The sequence below is a fragment of the Hemicordylus capensis genome, chromosome 4 (assembly GCF_027244095.1).
Source record: "Hemicordylus capensis ecotype Gifberg chromosome 4, rHemCap1.1.pri, whole genome shotgun sequence".
Taxonomy (NCBI): Eukaryota; Metazoa; Chordata; class Lepidosauria; order Squamata; family Cordylidae; genus Hemicordylus; species Hemicordylus capensis.
The window spans coordinates 256,533,614-256,556,738 of record NC_069660.1 but is presented as its reverse complement, the minus strand read 5'-3'; positions in this window follow the sequence as shown (position 1 = coordinate 256,556,738).

Here is a 23,125-nt window from a genome sequence, read left to right as displayed (position 1 = left end):
AAAAGCAGAGGCAGGGGAAGCACGAATGAGAGAGAGAAAAAGAGAGGGGGGGAAACGGAGGAGGGAGCAAGCTGAGGCAGAAGGCTTGGAGGGGAAGGGAATGGGGTGGAGGGCTTGGGGGGACGGGAGTAGGGCAGAAGGTGGGGGAGTGTACTGCCGCACAGATGTTCTGTGCGGGATCAGCTAGTCCTATATAAACTGTATTGGGCATGCACAAAGCAACATGTCTTGCTGAAAAATAAAGGCATTCTACATTTTATTATCAACATTTGTGATATTCTAGGTACACACAATGTTAGTCTGGATGTCAGCCACTATGCTTAAATATTAATATATTGAATGAGAATAACTCAACAGCATCCTATATACCATGTATCAGATATGCAGAAAGTCACATGTCCTGTTAAAAAAAATGCAATCTAAATTTGACTCTCACTATTTCTCATGTGCCTCGTTCTTTTTGCTAGAATGAAAAATACATGTCCAAGCCCCTATTAAGCAAAAGAGGCAAATATTTCTTGAATATTACAATATTAAAAGTAATTAATTTTTTGATGTTTTAGAAGAAGTACGTAGTTAAATTGTACTCATTTGTCTTCAAAGATTAATATCAAATGGCCATGACACACGATGAGATTTATCACTCTGGTCTTTTATAACTTCAGCCCAGAATGAGTTTATTGATTCCCCTTCAGAGCTAGAATATAATATATCTGATTTTAAGATATGTCTGTTTCAAATAACCAGCTTTCAAATAAAATAGACAAGGCGGCCTTCCACAATCTTTTTGTGGTTATAAAAGAACAGGCTCATGAGGTTTTCTACAAGTGCTGTCAAGGAAGTTTTAATATTCTTTTGGACCCACAGAGGTGAATTTGGAATGCAGGGCCTTCTATAATCTGCTACATTGTTTCTGGACATATAGACTGACCTTCTATATATTGTTTCTGACCTGGAATATAAACTACAATCTCATTCCATGCCTTGGAATGAGATTATAGATACATGATTGCCTTGCCTCCATGAGATAACTACTTCAGATTAAGAGGAAATTCTAAAACCTAGTTCTGTAGTTTGGCTAACAGTGGTTGGTAAACATTAATTAGTCTATAGTATGGGTGGCTAACAGGCACAGCATCTGCTTCATTAGCAGTTCTGTCTTAATCATGGCAATCAAAGTTGGAAAGGAGGAAACTGTGGGGACTGATATGAAATGTCTTCATATTTGACATTTTACCAACAGGGTTGCATGCAGGTGCAGGAAAAATGTATCTCCTATTTTACACACACACACACACACACACCCCTTCGGTTATGCATCATATTCCAAGGCACCAGCAGCCCTGGATTAACATAAAGCAAAACAAGCACGTGCTTAGGGCATTAAGCGCAGGGGAGCACCACAGAGTTTTAGCCCTATCTATCATGCCTTTAACTCTTTCACTGAACATAAGAACATAAGAACAGCCCTGATGGATCAGGCCCAAGGCCCATCTCCTCAATCATCCTGTTTCACACAGTGGCCCACCAGATGCCGCTGGAAGCCACAGGCAAGAGTTGAGGGCATGCCCTCTCTCCTGCAGTTACTCCTCTGCAACTGATACTCAGAGGCATCCTGCATTTGAGGCTGGAGGTGACCCCCAGCACTCCAACTAGTAGCCGATGATAGACCTCTGCTCCATGAAATTATCCAAACCCCTCTTAAAGCCATCCAGGTTGTTGGCTGTCACCACATCTCGTGGCAGAGAATTCCACAAGTTGATTATGTGTTGTGTGAAAAAGTACTTCCATTTGTTGGTTCTAGATTTCCTGGCAATCAATTTCATGTGATGACCCCTGGTTCTAGTGTTATGTGAGAGGGAGAAGAATTTCTCTCTATCCACTTTCTCCACACCATGCATGATTTTATAAACCTCTATCATGTCTCCCCACAGTCACCTTTTTCCTAAACTAAAAAGCCCCAGGTGTTGTAGCCTTGCCTCATAAGGAAGGTGCTCTAGGCCCCTGATCATCTTGGTTGCCCTCTTCTGCATGTTTTCCAGCTCTACAATGTCCTTTTTTAGATGTGGTGACCAGAATTGTATGCAGGACTCCAGGTGTGGCCTCACCATAATTTTGTATAAGGGCATTATAATATTAGCAGTTTTATTTTCAGTCCCCTTTCTAATTATCCCCAGCATGGAATTGGCCTTTTTCAGATCTGCCACACATTGAATTGACAATTTCAATGAGCTGTCCACCATGACCCCAAGATCCCTCTCCTGGTCAGTCACCAACACCTCAGATCCCATCAGTGTGTACTTGACGTTGGGGTTTTTCATCCCAATGTGCATCACTTTACACTTGCCAACATTGAACTACATTTGCCATTTTGTCGCGCATTCCCCCAGTTTGGAGAAACCCTTTTGGAGCTCCTCACTATCCGTTTTGGATTTCACTATCTGAAAGAGTTTGGTATCATCTGCAAATTGGGCTCCCTCACTGCTTACTCCAACTTCTAGATCATTTATGAATAAATTAATAAGCACCGGTCCCAGTACAGATCCTGTACTGTTTCCTAACTTTCAACCAGTTAGCAATGCACACATGTACTTGTCCCCTTATCCCATGACTGTTAAGTTTTCTCAGGAGTCTTTGATGAGGAACTTTGTCAAAAGCTTTTTGGAAGTCCAGGTATACTATGTCAACTGGATTACCTTGATCCACACACTTTTTGACACTCTCAAAGAACTCCAAAAGGTTTGTGAGACAAGATTTCCCTTTGCAGAAGCCATGCTGGTTCTCCTCCAGCAGGGCCTGTTCTTCTATGTGCTTTACAATTTTATCCTTGAGGATGCTTTCCATCAATTTGCCTGGAACAGACGTTAAGCTAACCAGTATGTAATTTCCCGGATCGCCCCTGGATCCCTTTTTGAAAATCAGTGTTACATTTTCTACTTTCCAGTCCTCTAGTACAGAGCCTGATTGCTGGGATAAGTTACATATTTTGGCAAGGAAGTTGGCAATCTCACATTTGAGTTCTTTGAGGACTCTTGGATGGATGCCACCTGGCCCTAGCGATTTGCTAGTTTTCAGTTTTTCTAGACAGTTTAGAACATCATCTCTTGTCACTTATATCTGACTCAGTTCTTTAGCCTCCTTCCCCCAAAAGTCTGCTTCAGGAACAGGTATATGCTCTGTATCCTCTTCAGTGAAGATGGAAACAAAGAACTCATTGAGCTTCTCTGCAGCCTCCTTATCCTCCTTAATAATTCCATTCTCTCCCTCATTGTCTAATGGTCCAACACTCTCCCTGGCAGGTTTCCTGCTTCTGATGCATTTAGCAATAGCAATAGCACTAACATTTATATACCGCTTTATAGCCAGAGCTCTCTAAGCGGTTTACAATGATTTAGCATATTGCCCCCAACATTCTGGGTACTCATTTTACCGACCTCGGAAGGATGGAAGGCTGAGTCAAGTTTAAAGAGTCAACCTTTAAAGTATTTAAAGAAGTTTTTATTATTCCCCTTGATACTTTTAGCTAAATGTTCCTCAAACTCTATTTTAACCTCTCTTATTGTCACCTTGCATTTCCTTTGCCACCTTGCATTTCACTGCCACACTCAACTGTGACTAAAGTTTTGAGAAACTACTAAAATATGGATCTGAAGTAAAAAGTCATTGATTTGTGAAAGATTACTATAAAGAGCAGTACAAAATATTGATAAAACTTTACATAAAAGATGATCGTAAAAGAAGATGAAATATTTTTCTCAATCATTCCTTCTGTTGTGGCTATTTATAAGAAACTATAGGCAGTGGAACTGTTTTGTTTTACCTTAAAAATCTAGAAGCAAACTTTTAAAAATTTAAATAAATTTTAATGTATAAGTAAATAATTTGCTTGAGTTTTAATGTCTTGTCAGTTAAGCAATGGAGGGGGCCTGGGGGGCACCATTGTTGGGCTGTGCTTAGGGCACCAGTTTCCCTTAATCTGGCCCTGCAAGGCACCTTCCTCTGGCACAAAGCCTCATTTTTTTCACAGAATCATCATTTCCAACTAAGTGGAAGAGTGTTGTATGAAAATTGACTCCAAATCCAGAGGAGTTTCTCCATTTGTGCAAGCTTTTGTGATAGACTTTGCACAAGCTCTTTATGTGTAAGCTACCTAAGTAACATTTTAACAGACCCTAGTATCTATTTGAAAGGGCTTGGGTATTGAATTGTATCCCATTTAGCCTATGAGGATTCTGCAGAGTTGCATTTTCCTTCATTTCCCAGAAAAATTGTAGCATTGCTTTGCTACATTGCTATGTTAAATTGCTAACATGGTTATGTTACTTTGGAGGTCTTTTTAAGATGGAAAGGCTGGATATAAATATTTTAATAGATTGTGGGTTACATGTCCTGAGGTGTAACATTGGCATTGCAGATCCACCTGTGCTGCTGTGGTGCACTAAAACATCTGGCAGTGGCAGTGCCCAAGAGGGCAGTACCAGAATTATTGACTTGTTGCTCAATTTCACGTTGTGCACAAATTCAATTCTTCTCAATGGAAGTCACACACAAGGTGATTTTGGTGCCTGACACAGAAAAACTAAACGGCTTCCCAATGGTGGCAAAAATATAATTTAATATAATGTAAATATCCTGTCAGTCTCTGTAGACAATACTGGACTAGATGGACCAATGGTCTGGCTCAATATAATGCAGCATCATCTATTCATAACGCTCAAGTCAATAATTGACCATTTGCTAAATTTGTAGCACAGTTCATCCTTCGCCCACTGAGGTGTTGAGTATATGTGAACAGGAAATTGTGTCCAGTCTTGCCAACAGTGACCCGAATATGTATGTATGTATTTATGTATATATGTATTTAATACATTTCTATACCACCCAAAACACAAGTTCTCTGGTTGGTATCCATGGTTGGTGAGGGTTTTTTGTTTTGTTTTGTTTTTTTTTTGTTTTGTTTTTTGTGATTTGGGTTTTTAAAAGCAATGGAGGTGGTGGTGTTCAGAGTTGCAATATGTTCATGCCTCTTGCTGACACATGTCCACTCCCCATGATCTAAAGTGGCTTTAAAAATTTGGTGGGGGGGGCGGTTTCAAAATTTCCCCCCAAGGTTCAATCTGCTCATTCCTCTGGGTGACCCAGCAATATTAAGGGATTTGAGGAGATTTTTGCCACACACACGGATTTTTCCTGTTTTTGTTTTTTGTTTTTTCATGATCTTGGTTCCCCTAACCCCCTGTTTCCCATTCATTTCAATGGCCTGCCAACTGTGATTTTGCCAACTGCTGGGTTTTGCTGGAACTGAACCCTCAGGGAAGGGAATCCTCAGACAAGGGATGACTGTACCTGAAAAACAATGCCTGAATCAGAATGGATCACCTTCCCTAATAGCTATGCTGGCCCAGCCTGTTTCTCATTTTTAAAAGCAGCAGCAAATATATTCAAGGAGCAAATCATTCATTTAGAAAGGATGCTCTAAAATTAATTTAAATTAGATTTGCTTTTTTCTAAGGAAAAAAGATGAATGCAATTGTAATCTACCTTCTGGGAGATGGCAAATAAAGTGAATTAAAAGTAGATTTTGACTGTCTGCCAAGGACAGATAAGTGCAAACTGTAAAGAATTAAGAATTCCTTATAAATCTGTAAGGAGTTGTCATGGGGTGTGTGTGTGTGTGTGTGTGTGTTGGAGGGGGGATGAACCTCCTAATGTGATGCATTTAAAGAGCATGACAGCTTTCCAGTGCAAAAGAGCCGATTATTTCTCTGTTACTTATGACATTAGGATACAGCACATGATTATTGTAAGAAATTGTAGCTCCTCTGATTAATTTAACTACAACAGTTTTCAAAGATTACTGCAATTGTAGCCAGTATTTGCTCATTTATACTAACCAAAAAAAAAAAAAGCGGGGGGGGGGGAGATTCTATTCCAATAAAGACATTGTATATACCTAAAAATTGAGAAACTATACAGTTATTCCCAAAGGCAGAGTTTTTTAATTTTTTAAAAACAGACAATCAATCCAGAGAACCCGAATGAAATTACTGTACTTCCAAAATTTGTTTTCAGAGTGATATTGTTCAGTCATCTACATAATTTCAAATTTGCAAAATATGATTGGGGATATTCGATAATACCTTTTGGTATTCACCAATATGATTTTCTGCTGTTTAGTGTGCTAGTTGCTGATCTAAATTTCCCCTACAAAATTTGAATACAAGCAGAAACTTGCACAATCAAAAACTGTGTTCTGCCCAAGTTTGTGAGATATGTGTGCTCCCACTTTATGGTTGTGGAAGCAAGATAAGAAGAAAACCTGAGCAGAAGTGATTGTGTGGAAGCAAGTTTAGAGGAAAAGCTACCCAGGTTTCCTCCTACCTTGCTTCCACACAACCGAAAATGAGGAGCACACACAGCTCCCAGACCTGGGTAGAACCCAGTTTTTGATTATGTGGATGACACCTCTTTTTCTCAAAAGGCAAACCAAGGAACCCACTACTGTTATGTATTGGGGAATTCACATGACTGGGCAGTCGGGTGGGGGTGGGAAGGTTGGTCCAACTCACCGCTCCGCCCCCCCCCCCCCGATGATCACTGAGATATTACTGGGAGCACAGACCATGCTCCCAGACTATCGTTGCTGTGTGGTACAGTGCGAAGCTCCAGAGACTGGGACAACATTGCATGACATGCATGGTGCATTGGGGGATTCCATCAGGAGATAGGCACTCCAGGCACACATCTCTGTGTCCCCTGGGGTTGAACACAGCCCCAGCGAACACATGATCCTGCTTGAGACTAACAGCCGGGTTTAAAAGCTGGGCTAGGGCTCAATCCTTGCAGTTCTCTCGTGCAACTTAACCCAGGTTTGGCTTCCCTAGTCTAGGTTAAGGTTCATGTGAGAACATACTGGGTTAACTATGGCAGGAATTTCACAAATGTATGGATTATCTGGTTTGAAGAAATTGCATTAAGTAATTTGTCACAGTGATGAAAGTTAAATGGATTAAATGACACTCCTTCTCAAATTTCCAATCCTGTCTGCATCCAGCGCAATTTCTTTGCTCCATCCTACCCTGCCAGTGAGATGCCGCTCGGAAAATCACAAACAAGGAATGATGGTAACACCTCCCTCTTCTTTGTCTCCTTCAGTCCACATTAAGGAATAAACTGCCACTATATTTGGAGGTTCAATAGACTGGGATCATAAACCTTAAGAAGCTGTTTATAGGCTGTGCACAATTATTTGCAAGCAGAATTTCCAGGCCATTTGTATTATTTGGATCCACCCAGAATTCTGCAGAAGAAGAAAGGACAAAGTGAACTGCATATGTCTATAATTTGGTCCTACACTTCTGAGACAATAAGGTTGCTCACACGACTAGCCGTAGGGCAGGGCTAGCCCAGGTAGGGCTGGTTGTGTGGAGCTCAATCCCACCACTCCCAATCCCACCGTTCCTCCCCTGGATAGCCCTGCTTTTAAATCCAGGCTTAAAGTGAGGTAGGAATAGAAGCGCACACCTCCTACCTCACTCTCTGATCGTGTGGGTTGTCAAGCTGCCGGCAGCCATCTTGGTTAGAGAGTCTGAGGAAAGGACCAGCCCAACACTGGACATCCCAAATGCACTGCACTGCTCATGCAATGCATTGTGGGATACTTGGTGGCCCAATGTCCTTCCCCCGCCTCCCACTCACTGAAGCACTGCTCGTGTGGGTGAACAGACAGTGGAGTTGTGATCAGAATTGTGTCATGGGAAGGTAGGTTTCTGCCTTTCCTCAAGCTCCTTACCTCCCCCCGCTCCATTTGGTCATGTGAATGCCTTTATAGCATTTTGTTGTATGAAGACCCAATGCCAAACACTTTTGACTACTATGGATTTTGAATGGAACTTTCTATCAACTTTCCAGTGTTGCCAGTATAATAACTATTGAGTTTTGTCTGACTCTCTGACTTATAAGGGCTCTGTAATAGCCAAATGGTTACCTACAATAGTGTGGAGCTGCTTCACCATGTTATGATTCCACACTGCTTGTGTACGAATGCATTTATGAAGGAACCATGAAGGTAAGGCTAAAGTGTAGTTCCTTCCCATGTGGGAATATTTAACTCCTCCCTCACTCTCCATTCACCTACTCTCAATGGTCTCTTCCCCAGCTTCCCTCATACGTTTTTAGATGTGTGTTCTTTCTTGTAAAAACATGACTTGGACCTTTCATGGGGTAAAGCTACTTGGGGGCAATCTGGAGCACAAGAACAGGCAAAGAAAGGGATAAAAGGGTTTCATGTCCATTCCTCTCCTGCTTAGAATTGCCATGCCCCCTGGAATTTCGGGTTTCACCTGGATTTCAGCTTTCTTTCTTTTTAGTTATTTTATTTTATTTTTAAAGCTAAGCTCTAGCTCTGGTAGAAGTGAAGTTATGGAGCAAAACATTCAGTCGCTATTCTGCTCAATAATTATTTTCAAGCCAGTTTACATAATATGCAAATTAGGTGCCCAAATTTGGAAAGCCAGAATATGGCAACACTATGTCCTCCAGCTTCTCCAGTCTAAATTCCTCCCTTCCATAGCAGCTTTGCTTTTCAAAAAGGTTTTGGGGCACTATTACAAAATGTTAAGACCTAGGTATCTTCAGCCCCTTTACTGAGATCAGTGTCAGAGCCACTCATTATGACAGCCATCAGCCTGGACATACAACAAAATAGTTGTTGTTTTAGTTGTGCCCTATGCCTGATAGAGAGCATGCAGTTCAAAGGCTTGTCTGCAAACCCTGAAGCCATTAGTTGACCGAGTCAAAAGGTATCATTCCATTTTCTCAAGGTTATATTTTGCACAACAGAAATGTAAATGAGTGACTCAGTTGAAAGCAAGGAGAAATATTTTCAGTCCACATGAACATTTTTAACTGTCCTAGTTGCATTTCTTAATGAATATTTAGGCTCTCATATAAGAGGATTAATGAGGTGTTGTTGAATTGATTAAATGGCAAACATAAAGAGCTGCATTCAACATGAGAGGTATAATTTATGTCAGCAGCCTGACTGGTTAATTTTATTCCTGACTGGAGTAGCTTGTTACTTTCATGTCTTTTTATTGACCCTTTTAATGTGCTGTACTCTGGGAATCTGCTGCATGTCTGTTTCAGCTTGGGAAGCAAAGTTTCTTAATCTCAATGGCAGTTAGGGTTATTTAGATAAGTAGCAAATTGATGATATTTAGAGTGCAGGATCATCATTGTGAATGTTAAACTTAGGCCTGTTGGAATCAGCTGAAGATTTAGCCACTGATTTCAGTAAAGCAGCAGCGAGTGACAGCTTGGATCTATCTTGTGTTTGCCTACATCCACTGTTTCGCTGTGCTAGCTGCACTCTGTCAGGGACTGGACTGTAATGCCTTTTGGAGTCCTTCAATCACCTGTGTTAATACCTTTCTGAAATAGAGAGGAAAGGAGTTGTTGGGGCCTTTTACCTGGCCTACTGGGTGGTCTGGTGAGCAGGGGGCGGGGGGAAGGCTTCTCAAACCTTGCCTTTCCCCCAGATGATCAGAAAATACAGTGCAGAGCAAGGTGGATGGATCTGAGGCTGGAACTCGTCATTCTGGCCTCTGTGAATCCCACAATACACTGTGTGACACAGCATGATGCATTAAGGGATTCCCCCAGGGGACGGATGCTCTAGGCACCTGTCTTGGTGTCTGCTGGGGCTAAACATAGCCAAGCAAACATGCAAACAGCTAGGGGTTAAGGGAGCATTTGATTTGATCACTTAACCTTGGCTAACAGCTGGGTTTCAAAGTCGAGCTAGGTGGTGCTGCCTTGCCAGGATCTGGCCTGATCCCAGAAGTCTTCACACACAGCCTAACCTTTGTTGGGGGTTCCTAGCCCAGGTTAGGCTGCACATGAGAACAGCCTCATTCAGTCAATGGCTACAGGGATCATCCTGCCATGCAGGAGCAGAGGAGAGAGTAGAAACAAAAGTGAAGCATTTGAGGCAGGTTTACACAAGTTTCTCCTCAGGATCCACTTAACAAGGCACTTTTAGGACATTTCACTACACCTCCTTGCTGATTCTTTTGGGTGACTGTATTTTCTGTGTGGAATTGTGAAATCCAGAGATAATAATCCTACTATTGTATCTATAATAACTTATTACAGGGGTTTAAAAAACATTATTCAGGTGCTCTTGATGTTGTCAAGGCTGAAGCATACTACTTGTGTTTAGTTTTTTGAGAAATAATCACTGTGGGACTTCTTACCCCTCTCTTCTGCCTAACAAATGTTTCTGAATGTATCACATAATGAGATCTGAGATTTATCACAACCTTTTACTTTTCTAGATCTCCAGAAGTAGTAAATCATTCAATCTTTATGATAAAACAGCCACACAGTAACAAGTTTGTATCCAACCATCATGGAAACTGTTCTACATGGCAACCTGTTTGCCTTCAGGTTCTCAGAACACACAACTTCACCTTTAGATCACTGCCACTCAAAATAAGAGGAAACATGATCACTTACATAAAAATATAATTGATCTGAAAGTGGGGGGTTGCTCCATATGATGCATAGCTTGAAAAGAAGCTCAGTATAGAGTTGGAAAAGATGGAGAAAATGATCAAGGAGTTGGAGCACCTTTCCTCCAATGAAGCTTTTTTTGCAGCTTTTTAGTTTTAGAAAATAGATGAGTGGGAGCAGGATACAAATTTAAAAATATTTATGGTGTGAGAAAAGTGTATAGAGGGGACTTTTTATCTCCCACCCTTGGGGGTCACCTAACTAGAACTTGGGATCACCCAATGAAATTGAAGGGTAGCAGATTTGGATCAGACAAAACAAACCTTTTCACACCATACATAATTAATTTATGGATGTTGCTTTCACAAGATGTGGGTATGGCCACTGAGTTAAAGAAAGATCAGACAAATTCAGAGGTGACAGAGGTATCAACTTCTGTTAGTCATTATGGCTATATAATGGCATCTCCAGATTCAGAGCAGTATACCATTGTATTCTAGTTACTGGCCAGGGGACAGAAGTTAAGGAGGGCTCTTGCCTACATATCCTACTTTCATTCTTTTCAACACAGCTGGTTGGTCACTGTGGGAAAACAAGAGCCTGGACTAGATATAGTAGCAATGTGCAAACTGATTTGACAGTTTGGGGTCAAGCTGAACCACCCCTGGTTTGGCTCGACCCCAGACCACCCCTGCCAGCTGTTAGGGAGGTTGCATGTGTTTATTGGGTGGTTGACTTTTTTTTTAGTACTTACTCTTCTGGAAGGCTTCTCCAAGGCTGTGGGGGGAGGTCCACAGAGGTACCACCTCCCACCTCCATTTTGCCAAAAACCACCTGCTTCAGGTGTTCTTTGGTCCATTCCTGGCCTTTCCCCCATTGCGGCGGCCATGTGCAATGGGCCCCTGTGTGGATGGGCCATGACCTAGGCCATGCAGAGGCCCAGTGCACATGCACAGCAGCCTCTAAAATGGCCACCATGAGGGAGGAAGGCCCAGAATGGGCTGAAGTTCACCACAACTGGGCGCTTTTTTACATAAGGAAGGCTGTTGGGTGGAGGGGAACTTCCACAGACCACCACCCCTGCAGCATTGGAGAAACCCCCCATAGAGGGTAAGTACTAGAAAAAATTAAACAAAAAACATTCACAAATCCCCCAAACTGAACCGGGGTGTGTGGAGGGGTGTTGATAGGTGGCATAACCAAAGAGGCCTGGTCCAGTTTGGTTCCACTTTCGACTTGAACTGAACCAGGCCAGCTGGTTTTGTGCACACCCCTATCTACTTGTAGATAGACCTTTGATATGATTCAGCAGGTGTCCTGGGAAATAAAAATGGTGCCACCAGCCAACACCAAGAGATATTTTCTGCTGACAGAAAAGGGATGTCGATGAAGGGCAAAAGGGGAAGTTGATTTCATCCCCCGCCCCCAGAACAATCCCTCAAAATTCAAGTCAAATTTCTCATGTAAGGGATTTTGACTCAGCCCTACATAAAAAAGATTTCAAATGTGATAACTGCAATCAATGCACAAATATGTGGTGGTTACATCTGTGGTGGATGGGATTACTATTTGCTTAATTTCTTTGTGTTCACTAATATACTGTAAGTTAGGAAAACCTTTCCCTTCAAAATCTTCATAAACACATATTCAAACCAGTACTCTTGAATATACTTCTGTTGCCTTTGCTTGACTTTCAAACCAGACTTTTCTCATGCCAAGACTTCTTTTATCACATGGTGAAATGGCTATTAGTTGGAAGGAACATGATGTTATAAACAGTGTCAGACTGCCAGCATTAAAAAAAAATCTAGTAAAGAGACAATGGATGACATAATAAAGAAAATTACTCAAACTAGTCCCATTGAAATTAAAAGAACAAGTTGTATATTTATTTTCAATGGGACTACTTTGAGTAATTCTTCTCATATCAGTCATTCATCTATAACTGGGTGTGTAATATAATTGTTCTGAAATACTAATACTAATATGTAGTAATATAATTTTCAAGCTAAAATATGGCTTTTAAACCACAAATATCATTTGTTTTTCTGATTTTTTGCATTTTGAAATATTTGCTAGATGTCTGCAGCAAAGTTATTTCAATCCACTAAGCAAATTGATTATATGTCACATAGCAATATATTGATTAAATTATTGATTTAAGCCACTCTAGGTACTGTATAAAATTTAAACACAGAATGCAGAGATAAGATATATATTAAATCCAATAAAATCAGTGTTTAAAGGGGGTCTTGCCAGCATGCCCTGCGCACTTGCACAGGGCATGCTGGAGCTTCTGGGGGGTGATCGGCCCCCGCTCCCCCCACCCCCCGCTGGCTCCATCACGGAGCCGGCAATCGTGTGGGCGGCTGATCCGGCCGCCCAGGCCTCCCACCCTGCTCGTGGGTGGGGAGAGCGGGCTTAGCCTGCTCTCCCCGCTCACTCTCACATACTGGGTCTCACTGATCATGAGACCTGGCTCCTGGTTTTAGAGGAGGGGCTGGGGACTGGGTGACCCTCTTTTGACAGAGCCCTGTTTGAGAGCTTGCCGAGGTTTCACACGGGAGTGCTAACCCCACCCCACACCTCAAGCCCTGTTTTTGCTGGTCATGAGAATAGCCTCAATGTGTACTAATAATCTAACTGTGTAGGTGGAATGCAGCAAGTAAATTATGTTGCCTTTTAGCAATATAGTCAATCAAAATGTTGAAAGCCAGTAATAGTGAAATAAAGGGCTGTAAAAAGACTTTCAATCATGTATTTAAAAATGTAATATCCTGCCTTACTTCCAGCAGTGTAGTTTAGAAATGAAGTTTGGGGCCTATGAGGTCTAATGGGGTTAGGCTAACTTTCAAGGTTGTTAAACATGCACACTGTATAAGTGTAGGGGCTAAATGTGAAGCTAACCAGGCCCAGTACAGACAATACCATCCCTGATTAGGGAGGGGAGACAGTGAGAGCGTGTCCATCGGGGCGGCTTACACAGACATCTGACACCTTTTATCATGGTGGTGCAGGCTGTTCATCTACACACACTCCACATACTTCTTTAAACATACATATGGATGCTCTTAAAGGTAAAGTGTGCCGTTGAGTTGGTGTTGACTCCTGGCAACCACAGAGCCCTGTGGTTGTCTTTGGTAGAATACAGGAGGGGTTTACCATTGCCTCCTCCCACACATTATGAGATGATGCCTTTCATCATCTTCCTGTATCACAGCTACCTGATATAGGTGTTTCCCATAGTCTGGGAAACCTACCTGCAGGAATTTGAACCAGCAACCTCTGGCTTGGTAGTCAAGTGATTTCCCCACTGCACCATTAGGTGGCATGGACACTCTTGGCATGTCCTAAATGCATGGACAGGGATGGTATCATCCAAACTGGCCCCTAACTACTGAATTCCAAACCTCCTATACAGTGCATCCATAGTACTTGTGGAAGCTGCCATGTACTTTTCTAAACTGTGACTGATTCTATTGGGTTCCTTCAGCAGGATGGGGAGGAAAAAGATCAAACACATCAAGCTGTGGGTAAAAGAGGCTGCAACTGTATTGACAATCCAGTTTCAAAGAGCTTGTTGACTAGAGAAAGAGTGGTAGCCCACAATCTGTCTGCCGCTGAGTAGAAATTCAGAATAAACCATTAGCAGGTCCCTCAACGCCTTTGTTGTATTGCTTATTAGTGTCATCATTAGCATTTTGGTTCCTTCTCTGACCACATTGTTTTAGCAATTTCAGCTTGTACAACAATCTTGACCCCTATCCCCACCCCACCACCAGTCTTTCATTTACTTGATTTCATTCAGCAAGGAGTTGCCTTTTTCCCTGGGTGAAGGGGCTGCTTTTTTCTCTTGCTCAGGGCTACAGATGCAATGGTTGCACTACTAGGCATTTTCTTATCTTGCACAGGCCATGTGACCCCATTTCTGCTGACAATGTATGGTGGTAATCAAGTGAGATACTGCCTGTGACCTGGCTATCATTTTAGTGAGAATTGGCTGACTTCCTCACTAACAGTGCAGAGGCACAGCTTCTGCCCATCTTTGGTCCCGTGTGACAGTGCCTATATCCTGGCATAGCATAGTTGTGTTGTCAAGTCGGTGTCAACTTCAGGCAACCTTGGTAGAATACAGGAGGGGTTTGCCATTGCCTTCTCCCATGCGGTATGAGATGATGCCTTTCAGCACCTTCCTACATTGCTGCTGCCCGATATAGGAGTTTCCCATCAGGGATCCGAACCAACAGCCTCCTGCTCTCTAGGCAAATTGTTTCCCTGCTGCACCATTAGGTGGCTCGCCTATATCCTAAACCTCCTTTAAAAAAATTTTTTTTTAAATGCACTACTGTGAAAAATTTCTGAACCAAACCTGTTTTTCAATGACCCTCCGGGGCTGGGTGCTAATTTTCAGCTTTGCAAAAAATCCTTTCACCTGGATAGTACTTCAGATCTCATCAGTAAACAGCTATAATTTTAAGTATAGACGTAAATATTTGCTTATTAGTAACTTGCATTTGTAAAGTCATTTTTGAAATTTTAACATGGTTAGAAGTATAGCCTTTCAGTCTGAATCAGTCAACACAGTGTTCTCTTGCGTCAGGGGCAAGCCGAAGGACTCGCTGGTGGATATAATTTTGCTTGCATCATTCCTTTTAATACAGAAGATGGCAGCAAACAAAAAATGATACTCTAGGGCAAGAATCCTCTGAATTCTCTGATCTACATTCTAGAAAATAGGTTTGGTCTGAATAGTAATTTAAGGGTCTTGGAAATGTATTTCCTAAGGTTAGCAATGCACATAATACTATACTACCCACATATATTTGCAATTTCCATTGTGTGCAGTATACGTTGAAAACATTTGATAGATTCAGTCTTGTATTCTATGGGCTGCATTACCTTGCACTCCATTCCTTGCCTAGTACAGAGTCAATTGCCCCTGTGCACAGCAATTTCCCACTCTACAGCCTATTTGCCCACTCACAAATAATTGGATCATATACCTTTTTCAGTGCCATAGAACTCTTTCACACAAATCACAATTCTTCATACTTCACAACAAATAAAAGCTCCATTTGTTTAAGGTGATGATATTCACCTATATGATAATGAGTGGTGTGTGTGTTTGAAAAAAGGAACAAGGTAGTTGGGATGTGGTATTTTGTAGAAGGACTTTAGGGATAAAGAAGAGAAAAAAGCTCAGCTGAGTCCTTCCTATGGCAGAAGGATCTGTGATGAGGTGAACAAATTACCAACATGAATGACAGCATGGAAAGGTGCAAGTGAGGGCCATCTCAGGAATGGGGCTGTAGCTCAGTGGCAGAGCATCTGTTCTGCATACAGAAGGTCCCAGGTTCAATCCCTGGCAGCATCTTCAGCTAGGGCTGGGAAAGACTCCGCCTGAAATCTTAGGAACATAGAAGCTGCCTTATACTGAGATGGACCATTGGTCCATCTACTTCAATATTGTCTACCCAGACAGGCAGTGGCTTCTCAAAGACTGCAGGGAGAGTTTCTCTCAGCCTTGTCTGGAGGTGACAGGGAGGGAACTTGAGATCTTCTGCATGCAAGTAGGCAGGTGCTCTTCCCAAGAGCAATGACTCTTCAAGAGCCACTGCCAGTCAGCATAGAAAGTACTAAGCTAGGGATGTGCAAAACTGGTTCAGGGTTTGGGGGGTTGGTTTGCGGGGTTGGGGATTAGGATTCGAACCGAAGTGCGCCCCCCCCCCCCCGATTCTGTCCGGACCAGTACTGAACACCACCCCCCCCCGCTGGTTCACGGTTTATTTTTTTTTTTTAATTAAAATTAATTTTATTTCCTTCTGCCCCTTCGGGGGGTAGGCCGCGGGGCATCCGCAAATGTTCCCCTGCCCCCGCTGGCCTCTAAAATAACTGCCGGGGCCCACCACATTGTTATTTTGGGGCCGATTCGGGCCTCCATAAATCGGTGTGGTGGTCATTTTGGATGGCCCAGGGCCTTGCAAAAACCATTTTCGCATGCACGGTGGCTATTTTGTTTTCGGCAGCCTTTAATATATTACTTTTTTTAAATGGCTGCGCATGCATAAAAGGTCTCTGCGAGTCCCTGGGCCATGCCAAGCCTCGCAGAGGCCATTTGCACATGCACGGCGGCCTCCAAAATAGCCGCCGTGACAATTTATGGAGGTCAAAAACATTATGGAGGCCCATAACAATGCGGTGGGCCACAGCAGTGATTTTAGAGGCCAGCGGGGGGCAGGGGAACATTTGTGGACACACACACACACACCCGTGGCCTATAGGAAGCCCCCCAAAGGGGCAGAAGGTAATAAAATTTATTTATTCTTTTTTTAAAAAAAATGGGAATTCCCCCCTGGACAGAACCAGACTGGGGCGGGGTCCGAAGGGGTGCCGAACCGAACTGGCCTGGTCAGGTTTCAGTCCGGTCTGGACATGAACTGAACCGGGCCAGCCCATTCTGTGCACACCCCTATACTAAGCTTGATGGACCAATGGTATGACTCTGTATAAGGCATCTGAGCTGGGACACAGCAGGACTCTAATAAGACTTGAATGGCTCAATAGTTATACTGCTGCTTATTGTAGTGAATATCACATTACCAACATGGTAGCAGGCAGTTCCAGTGGGGTGGGGGGGAGAAAGTAAACCTATCTGTTTCTCAAGGGGAAATCGTTTGGCTATCAGGCATAATTTAAGGATGTGCTGGCATGCTAGGGAACACATTGACTATCTATGCTCATTTCCATGGTTATCTCAACAGCAACGGTTATAAATTCCCCCTCCACACTGGTTGTAATAGCTTACATGTTATGCCATACTCCTTTAATAATGCTGTAGCCTGTTTTAATCCCAGCTACTGGTATCCACCTTTTCATTTCCTTCCCCCTTGGAATTATTTATGATTTCTAATTTTCTAATAGTGCTGTTGCTCCAAGTTATTAAGCACTCTATTAATGTGTGAGGCTGAGAAATCACTTCACAGTCAGTATAATAGGCACCATATAATTTGTAGACAGTTCAATGAAACATTTTACACAAAGGGAATATGTTGCTGGGGTGCAATTAAACTCCATGGTTATAGGATGCTTTGAGACAATCAGAAATATAAAATTAAGTACACTTTAAAATACATTACTGGAACAGAATGAGAACAGCAATGATCAACTGCAACTGCTACATCTATCTGCAAGATTAAATTTTTGGCTAATGCAAATGGAGGTTGATATACTTTACGTATTTGATGAGATGCAGCTTCCTGCCATGGTATTCATGACATTTTTCAAATAAGATACTACATAAATACTGGGACCTCTGCTGGAAAATATCACTTTTTGGATATTCCTTTTCAGTTGCTTTATCAGAGAAACATCTCATGAGTTTAAGGACATAAGTAATTCAAAAGACCATAGATGTTCGTAACAATCTCAAGCAGAACCAATGTCTATACTGGGTGGATTCACAGGATCAGCAGCTGGTCTGGAAGTTGGGAAAATGTTGGGAATATGTTGGGAACTTCCTGGCTGGCATGACATCTGAACTTGCCCAAATCAGGTTCCTGCACCATGTTACCAACATTTACCCACCATTCTCCACCCAACTTCAAATGATTGAAAGAAGGGGTGGCTCTGTTCTTATATCCTAGACAGGACCACCTGTCTAAAGAACATTTTGTTTCATAAGAATCTTTTTCTATTTGCAACAATTCTCTTAGTTGTTTCTTGCTAGTATTTTATGTAGTTGCTTTGTCCTCTCAGATTAAAACTTATCTCCTTGTTTTGGTGGGAGAAGGATGGTTGAATTTCCAAGTGGCTTTCATCCATGGCTGGTGCTGGGAACTACATGCATGTGCATCTCGTCATCAGCATGCATGTACCCAGGGGTGGCTCCACCATAAAGCAATCTAAGGCAATTGCCTCAGGTGCACCTTTGGGGGCCTTTTTTGGGGTGGCAGAATGCACCCATCACTTCACACTCCCATTGGACCCTGCATCCTCTACATACAGGTGTCAGCAGCAACAGAAGATGGCATAACCCTGCCCCCTTGCTAGCCTCACCCCCACTCCCAGAGAGCACCAGGTGAAAGGCTGCCTAGTAAGGCAGCAGTGGCAGCAGCATCGTTCTGGCCCACTCTTCCACTGGGTCTCCTTCACGCCAAGCATGGGAAGTGAGGATGAGAGTCGTTGTTGCCACCACTGGCCACACAGCTGCTCTGGACATTTTCCTGCTGGATGCACTGTTGGCTCTATCTCAATATGAAGCCTGAGCTTCTCTGGGCACGTTCAGACACTGTACTACAGAGTGTTAGCAACACACATACCACAGAGGAATCTGAAACAAGAACCATGATTGGCCAAGAGGAAACATTCAACCAGTAGGAAAAAATGTGCTGGATTTCAGCAGTGATAGCTGAACATGTTGGCAAGTGCAGAGCCTGTTTGGAAAGGTACCCAAAAGTACCAAGGAAAAGATTCTCGTGTGCCCCTTCTCCATGTGAGACAAATGTAAGTTATGTATCATAGAGGCGGTGGGTTCAAGAAGCAAGAGCCAGGATTAGCCAAGGGGAAAATATTTAAACAGGAGGAAGAAAAATATACTCCATTGTCAGTAGTGGTTGATGAGCAGATCTACTTTTTTCAGTAGAGAGCAAAAGAACTTGGACACTCTTGCTGATTCACATGCCCTTCCTTTACATAGGAGAAATTGAGTCATTCCATACAGTAGCATGGCCAGTGGGAAGAAGCCGGGAGTGGCTCCATGGGCTCTCATAATTAAGCCAACAGTGGTGGCAGGAGCAGACCTCTCCCCTCTTGCTTCCACTGGGTCTCCTTCCTGTGCATGGAGGGAAGAAAACCCAGGGGAAATTAGAGAGGAGTCTCCTGCTGCCACCAGTGCTGGCTATCAAGGCAGCAGGGGAAAACTGGATAGCCTCCCATCAGGCATGCCACTCTGCAAAGAGTGGCATCTGGACTTGGGAAGTGGGCTTGGCTGGGATAAACATAAGAACAGCCTTGCTGGATCAGGCCCAGGGCCTATCTAGTCCAGCATCCTGTTTCACACAGTAGCCCACCAGATGCCTCTGGTTTGCCCACAGGGAAGCATGCCCTCTCTCCTGATGTTATTGGTATTGAGAGGAATTAACTGGTACTGAGAGGAATTGCGCCTCTGAGGCTGGAGGCGGCCCACAGCCATTGGACTAGTAGCCATTGATAGACCTGTCCGCCATGAATTTGTCTAACCCCCTTTTAAAGCCATTGAAGCTGGTGGCCATCACCACATCCTATGGCAAAGAATTCCATAGATTAATTACACAATGTTGAAAAAATACTTCCTCTTGTCGGTCCTAATTTTGCCAGCCTTCAGTTTTATGGGGTGATCTCTAGTTCTAGTGTTGTGAGAGAGGGAGAAAAATTTCTGTCTGTCTACCCTCTCCACTCCATGCATAAGTTTATACACCTTGATCATGTCTCCCCTTCGTCGCCTCTTTTCCAAGGTGAAGAGCCCCAAATGCTGTAGCCTAGCCTCATAAGGAAGGTGCTCCAGGCCCCTGATAATCTTGCTTGCCCTCTTCTGTACCCTTTCCAGTTCTACAATATCCTTCTTAGGATATGGTGACCAAAGCTGTATGCAGTACTCCAGATGCAGCCACAACATAGATTTGTATAAGGGCATTATAATATTAGCATTTTTATTTTCAATCCCCTTCCTAATTATTCCTAGTATGGAATTAGGCTTTTTCATAACTGCCATGCACTGAATCAACACTTTCAGTGAGCTGTCCACCATGACCCCAGGATCTCTCTCCTGGTCAATCACCGACAGCTCAGATCCCATCAGCATATATATGAAGTTGGGTTGTGGGGTTTTTTTTATCCCATTATGCATCAATTTACACTTGCTTATATTGAACTGCATTTGTCATTTTGTTGCCCACTCACCCAGTTTGAAGAGATCTTTTTGCAGCTCCTCACAATCTGTTGTGGATTTCACTACTCTAAATAGTTTAGTGTCATCTGCAAATTTGTCCCCAACGCTGCTTACCCCAACTTCTAGATCATTTATGAACAAGTTAAAGAGTACTGGTTCCAGTACCGATCCCTTGGGGACCCCACTTCCTACCTACCTCCATTGTGAAAATTATCCATTTATTCCAATGCACTGTTTCCTGTTCTTCAACCAGTTATTGATCCACAATTGAACCTGTCCTCTTATCCCATGACTGCTAAGTTTATTCAGGAGCCTTTGTTGGGGAACTTTGTCAAAAGCTTTTTGGAAATCCAAGTATACTATGTCAACCTTTATCCACATGCCTGTTGACACTCTCAAAGGACTCCATAAATTTAGTGAGGCAAGTCTTGCCCTTTCAGAAACCATGCAGATTCTCCTTCAGCAAGGCCTTTTCTTCTATATGTTGAACAATTTTGTCCTTAAGTTTGCTATCCATCCATTTACCCGGCATTGAAATTAAGCTGACCAGCCTGTAATTTCCTGGATCCCTTTTTGAAAATCAGAGTTACATTGACTACTTTCCTGTCCTCTGGTACAGAGCCTGATTTCAGGGAGAAATTACATATTTTTGCTAGGAGATCAGCAATTTCACATTTGAGTTTCTTCAGAATTCATGGGTGAATGCCATCTGGCCCTGGCAATCTGTTAATTTTTAGTTTCTCAAAACAGTTTAAAACATCTTCCCTTGTCACCTCAAATTGGTCCAGTTCTTCAGCCGTGAAACCTGAAAAGCTCAATTCCAGAAAGTGTATATTGTCAGTATCCTCCGCAGTGAAGACAGATGCAAAAAACTCATTCAGCTTCTCTTCAATCCCCTTATTCTCCTTAATAATCCCTTTCATGCCCTCATTATGTAAGGGGCCAACCACCTTCCTGGCCGGTTTTCTACTTCTGAAATATTTAAAGAAGTTTTTGTTATTCCTCTTGACAGTTCTAGCTATATGCTCCTCAAACTCTCTCTTTGCATCCCTTATTGTGTCCTTGCATTTCTTTCATCAGAGTTTATGTTCCTTCCTGTTCTCTTCATTTGGGCAGGACTTCCATTTTCTAAAGGAAGTCTTTCCCCCTTTTATAGCTTCCCTGACTCTACTTGTTAACCACTCTGGCATCCTCCAGAAGCTGGTGGTACCTTTTCTCCTTCTTGGTATACATTCCAAATGAGCTTCTAGTATTGTGGTGTTAAATAATTTCTATGACTCCTCAGCACCACCTGCCTCGTTGTCCCTGTGCGTGGAACAGGTAGCAGTTCAGAAAATGCTACCCTGGGGGTCCTGGACTTCACTATGCTACCTAGCAGCCTAAATTTGGTTTCTAGGACCTCCTGACTGCATATCCCAACATCATTGGTGCCAACGTGCATCATGAGAGCTGACTCCTCCCCAGCACTGCCCAATAGCCTACATGCCACACAGCCCTGCTGGATCAGGCTCAAAGCCCATCTAGTCCAGCATCCTGTTTCACACAGTGGCCCACAAGATGTCTCTGGAAGCCTACAGGCAGGAGTTGAGGGCATGCCATCCTCAACTTTCACACCAGGCAGGCAAGTCTACATGCAGGTCACAGACCCATCTCTCTATGCCCCTAAGTATCATACTACTAGGAGGCCCCTAGTAGCTCCTACCACTACTAGGAGGCCCCCACCCCCTGGATGGGTATCCTCGGTGTGAGGAGATATGGTTGCATCACTAAAGGAAGGGGTCCCTGCTAAGGGAGTGTTTCCCTCTTCCTCAGACTGATGTCCTTCTTTCCTGAGACCTTCACTCTCCATAAAAGCAAAAGCAGTGTCAGTCTAGGAGCAGGATGCCTCTATCACATCCCTGAGGGTCTCATTCACAAACCTTGCTGCTTCCCTGACCTTCTCTAGGTAAGTCACCTTGACTTCGAGGGAACAAACATGTTCCCTGAGAGCCAAGAGCTATTTGCACCAAACGAACACCCAGGACTTCTGCCCCTCAGGCAGATAGTCATACATGTGACACTCTGTTCAATACACTGGGAAGCAGCCTTTCCCCTGCTGGCATTCTACCTTCATAATTAGTTTTATTGACTATTTAAAGTATATTGGACTTGCTCACTTGAAGCTATGTCCTGGGTGAAGTTGTCAGCTAATTAAAGATTTTAAGCTTTGTCCTCCAAGAAAATTACAAAAGTTCGGTAGTACTCAACTTATTCCTGTGCTGCGTGTCTCGTCTGTGATGAAGGGGGACTATAGTTGTTTGCCTCTCCACAGAGTTTCAACCACTCTCTCACTAAACTCCTGCAAAGCTCCTTTGATATCTGTTCACAAAGCTCCTGGGAGCATATTCCCTTTGTTTTGAGCCTTGTATTCAAGAACAGCAGGCAAACTGATGCTCCTCAGGAATGTGACCCCTCCCACAAGCTGAGGAACTCACCTGGAATGAATCCCCCACTCAGGCTACTCCTCTGTCAAACACAGAAACACTTCCAGCCAGCCAGAAATCAAACCCTAGAAAATTACTAGCCCAGGGGACTAGTAAAAATAAACAATGGGGTTATGTTGACTGGTGACAAAATGGCAAATGCAGTTCAATGTAAGCAATTGTAAAGTGATGCATATTGGGGGCAGGGGAGAGACCTAACTTC